At 42.1% G+C, this 5462-nt stretch overlaps 1 pseudogene; it reads left to right on the top strand.

Annotated features, from left to right (window-relative positions):
- Positions 1-785: 785 nt before the first annotated feature.
- Positions 786-5256, top strand: LOC123412022 (annotated as a pseudogene).
- Positions 5257-5462: the final 206 nt, after the last annotated feature.

Raw genomic sequence — 5462 nt, 5'->3', positions numbered from 1 at the left:
ATCCAGCTTATCCAATTTCAACTTCTATGGGTTTGAGAACACATCATACTCAACGAGTAGGAGCTTCATGCCTTTAAAGTCCCATGGACCCTGGTGCACTTCTTTGTTCTAGTCATTAAGGCAATCAAATTGAATAGTTAAAAAAATTACATTGATTCACCTCCATACGACCCTTTGAGTTGGGTTCCAGTCTGCTATCAACACGCTCTCACTAAAAGCTATTTGTTGTTTACAGCTGCCCTAGGGCTAGCCACTTTGGCTTGATTTTTTCCACATCGATCTCATCTTCCCAAAACAAATCATCTATCTCCTCATCCTAAAGGTTCAACCGCTCTAAAAGCTTTTTTCTCTCTTTCATTTGGTCTTGCGATCCATTGACTTCACCAGTTTTTGCCATGGCAGATAGCGGTGGATCGATCTCACGAACCACTAACTCCACGCGCGCACAACTCCCTGGAAGGAACCGAGGGAGAAGAGGGCGGCCTGGACGGGGAGGGGCTCGGTTGAACTCATGGTGGCAACACCGTCGCAGGACTAGAAAACCCTAGTCGAAGGACCTAGGAGAAAACCTTCTAGCATAGAATACAGGGAGGGGGTATAAAAAAAATGAAACTCCATGGGCACTAGCACCCATGGTTTATCATTTTCACCTTGTTGATAGATTATAGGGACGTGCTATGGGTCGGTCGACGGATCTTTTAAGGTGCCACTGGTAATACAGCTCACTGATGATGAGAAGTTCCTGTGGAAGAATTTGACTGTTAACGAAAGCAAAAGGTTTGCACGTGAAAATGCAAAAGACATCAAGGAGGATAGCCTGACCGCCCACCGCGCCGCCCGTGAACCGGTCCGCCGCTAACCCCGCCGGTTTTCCTCCGCCTCCTGCAGCCCGCTGCCTATGACGGCGGTGGCGCCGGAGGTCGAGAAGGAGGAGGAGCAGGTGGTGAACCCGTGGGAGGTGTCGGCCGGTAAGGGCGGCATCGACTACGACAAGCTGGTGGATCAGTTCGGCTGCCAGCGCCTGGACGCAGCGACCATCGACCGCGTCGCGCGCCTCACTGGTCGCCCCCCGCATCGCTTCCTCCGCCGGGGTCTCTTCTTCGCCCACCGGTACCGTTGCAAAACCGGTTGTGCTCGCTCCTTTTTTTTCCCTGTGTCGTAGGAGAAATCGCTGACAATCTTTATCTTGTTACGGGCAGGGATTTCAACGAGATCCTTGACCTTTACGAGAAAGGCGAGAAGTTCTACCTATACACCGGGAGGGGGCCCTCATCGGAGGCCCTGCACCTCGGCCACCTCGTCCCCTTCATGTTCACCAAGTAAGCAGGCCTGAAGCTTCAGCTCATCTTCGTTGATTCGCTGTGTTGCGTAAGTGTAACTGGGCAATGCTGCTGTCACAGCGAGGTAGTAACCAGTAGGGCCATATTTTTCGCTAGAATAACCTGTGATGTAATTAATGACGTGTGAAGTTGTTCCCAGTTTGTTTCCAGATCTAGAATCTTGCGAAGCCCGTATGTTTCTGATGCTGAAGTGAAGTCATCCTGCATGCCTGTAGCCACACACATGCAGAGAGAGCATAATGCACAAAATTCGCACCGGAAATTCATGCCTGTTTATGGCATTGTCAAAGACAACAAACTGACATAATATTACTGTGTTATCCATAACGATCAACCTTAAGTAACTTCACATCCCACCCATACAAAGTAGCATAACAAAAGGGGCAACCGCGATATCATAGTCTGCTTCGGTGGTTGATGGCTCTGCCGTGATAGTCGCCTCGGTTTGAAGTAGTGATTATTTTTTATTTTGGCGGGGGCCTTTCCGGGTGCGTGGGTGTGTTTCCTTTTCTGTTATCTGGATCTGTGCTTGAGTTGTTTTATGTGTCCATGGGCAATAAAGATTTTTATGTGAATTTGGCATATATGCAGCATGGAACAATAATATTGAGGCAATTTGCCAAGTAAAAGATGGCATATCATCAATTACCTTATTTAAAAAGAAATGTTAGGTGGCACAATGAGGATGCATTCATGTTTAAGTAGACCATAAATACACAACAGCCCAAAATGCATACTATACTACCTAGCCTTTATGTAGCATTTACACTAACTAAATGGCCATTTAATTCTTGCACTGTGGTCCTGCTCCCATGTTTTATTTTGTAAGTAACCATGGGCAATGTTGATTAATCATCAAGTGTTTTGTTCAGATATTTGCAGGATGCTTTTAAGGTGCCACTGGTAATACAGCTCACTGATGATGAGAAGTTCCTGTGGAAGAATTTGACTGTTAACGAAAGCAAAAGGCTTGCACGTGAAAATGCAAAAGACATCATAGCATGTGGATTTGATGTGGAAAAGACTTTCATTTTCTCTGATTTTAATTTTGTTGGAGGGTAAGGTTACCCATTTTAATTGTAGACCTGATTAATTTTTGACCTTGTGGCACATATTGTTTCTGTTCAGATAATTCTGTCGCTAAGCAAGTGAAGTGTATGCTGTTCATATCAGCTTTGTTTACTAGGTGTCAAATTAATTCTTCTTTCCTTTCCTTGCAGCGCCTTTTATGAAAACATGGTTAAAGTTGCCAGATGTGTGACATATAATAAGGTGAGAGCTCTTCAGTTGAAAAGGAGAATGTTTTACATTCCAAAATCGAGTTTGCTTGCCTTGAAGCATTATCTTTCACCAATATAGTTTACTCTTGAATGACAGGCTGTAGGAATATTTGGATTCAGTCAAGAGGATCACATAGGAAAGATTAGCTTTCCCCCTGTGCAAGCAGTTCCGTCATTCCCTTCTTCATTTCCCCATCTCTTCTCTGGCATGGAACAACTACGGTGCCTGATCCCATGTGCAATAGACCAGGTATAAACATATCTTTTGAATAATCATCTTGTTTAACATGATTGGTTTTATATCCTATCAAATACCAATGTCTTTATTCCTATGCAAATATCAAGAAGGCTCAGTTCTGTTGGCGGCTTCTAAAATAAGCTGCCCCCTCCCCAGCTTATTTGATTAACTAGTTTAGAAGCCTCAACGAATAATATGGGGGCGGCTTCTAAAATAAACTGGGGAAGGTGTGTCTTATGCCATAAGCCGTCAAATGATCTGGGCTGAAAGCATGTTTGAATAATTTCGTCATAGATGCTGATCTGTTGGTAGATGTTCATATTTTGTCAACAAGCATCTGTTTGTCAGTTGATTCCTTTTCTATTCTGCCAGGATCCTTATTTCAGGATGACCCGTGACGTTGCCCCTAGAATTGGTTGTCAAAAGCCATCACTGAATATATGTGACAGATAATGAAAAAGAAATAATGACGAAGGTTTGTCGTGAGCATAACTTTGACCTGAGAAATACTTGCCGACAAGTACATATCTTGAGCTAGTCCTTTTCTTTGTGAAATGGTTGCTAGTTTGAGCCAAAGATGGAACAATGGACTGTGTGACTGTTCTATTATATCACAGGCTTATCATTATTATTCTTCGTTTTCCAGGTGAACAAATATGCTTTCTCAGGTGGCCAAGACTCAGAGGAACTCCAAAGAGAGCTTGGAGCTAACCTTGAGGTAAGCCCTTGTCCTGCTCTTGAGCACTTTTTATTGGACAACAAATTAGTGCAGATGGCAAGCTTTTTTTGCTTCTCCGATTTCCTGTATTGTACACTACTTTCTGAGATGTATTGCTTGAGATGCAAAACTTAAACTAAATAAATAGTTTGAGTATATAACTATATATCAAGAAAAGCTTTCAGTCCTACAGAATCTGCAGTTGGGAAGCGCTGAGCATACCTTCAAATTTATAGTCCGACTTATTTGATACTCCCTCCGTAAACAAATTCTCCCTCCGTCCCAAAATAAGTGTCGTGGCTTTAGTTCGAATTAAGTGTCATGGTTTTAGTTCAAATAAGTCCAAATATGAACTAAATCCACGACACTTATTTTGGAACGGAGGGAATATAAGCAGTGGCGGAGCGTCTTGGGGACAATTAGGGGCCTTGGCCCCCTCTTCCTAGAAAAAAATTCTGCCAAATAAGCCTACCTTCAGCTAATCGCTCTACTAATTCTTCGTACTCTCACATCACTCTAGCCTTTTCTATGTCATATTCAGTCATATGGCCCCCGTAATATTTGGTTCATGCTCCGCCACTGAGTATAAGACGTTTTAGATACTACATTATGAACTACATACGGACTGAAATGAGTGAATAATACACCAAAATGCGTCTATATACATCTGAATCAGAAAAGAGTTCAAATGTCTTATATTTGTTTATGGAGGGAGTACTATACATGTATGATTAGACAGCCTGCTAGTGATTTACATGTGCTGGCCTACAATCTGAGATGAACGTCATCGTGACAAAGCATCATTCACACACTGTCTTATTCTTGTTTTGTTCCTGCAATATTCTTGTCGTGTACTGGGTTCCTTAAGTAAGACAAATCCAATCAGTGAATTATAATTGTGGTGTTCAGGTGGATGTCCCGATTAAGTACCTGAACTTCTTCCTTGAAGACGACAATGAGCTCGAGCTAATAAAGAAGGTAATATTTCAAGTTATAATACATATATGGGATTTAGTTTATTTGCTATGTTTCCTCTACCTAGTTTTCCTCAATTGAATTTATGTTGTGAATCTCAATGTCAGGGTTACGGGGATGGAAGCCGGCTAACTGTTGAAGTAAAGAATCTTCTTGGTGACGTGCTATATCAGCTGATTGAAAGACATAAGAGGGCTAGAGCTCAAGTGACTGAGGAGGTAATGCAGTTCATCATATTTGTCATATACTGATATTGCACACTTCTGTACATTCTGAAGTAGACAATGAGCACGGCGCAATGATATTTATTATCTTTGCGGCAAGAAAAATATATTTCTTATCTGCTGTGCTCACACGTAATTATATTATGCATATTTTGCACAGTAGCGGGCATGTATATGCAAGCACGGCCGACAGCATGGCTATAGTTTCTTAACGAAGTGCTCATCTCGGCAATATGCATCGATTTAACATATATTTCTTGTCTATTTGACAATTTCCTGCTTGTGCAGATGGTTGATACATTCATGGCTCTGAGGCCTCTTCCTAATATGTTCGGCTGAGAATATTATCAAGGCAGGAATGCTACCAATGTACAAGTTTTTTTTTCCGGTCGGAGTAGTTTCTTTCATTTTTTTTTCAATGGCCTGGCGTAGCAACGTTCCCAAGACGCTAATGATTTTAGCCATGATCAATTTCGAATCAGAATAACGAAGTACTCCCTCCGTCCCAAAATAAGTATCTCAAGTTTGTACTAGCTTTAATACAAAGTTGTATTAAACTTGAGACACTTATTTTGGGACGGAGGAAGTACTAATTCACTAGTCTCTTTTTGGTTGTGCAAAAACAGTTTTGACCTTTTATTCAAGTGTCTGACTGCACAAGATTATTTGCCCTCCAAAATAGCCAGC

This window comes from Hordeum vulgare, chromosome 7H (assembly GCF_904849725.1).
Source record: "Hordeum vulgare subsp. vulgare chromosome 7H, MorexV3_pseudomolecules_assembly, whole genome shotgun sequence".
NCBI lineage: Eukaryota > Viridiplantae > Streptophyta > Magnoliopsida > Poales > Poaceae > Hordeum > Hordeum vulgare.
The sequence above is the reverse complement of the archived record's forward strand: the minus strand, read 5'-3'. Positions and strand labels throughout refer to the sequence as shown.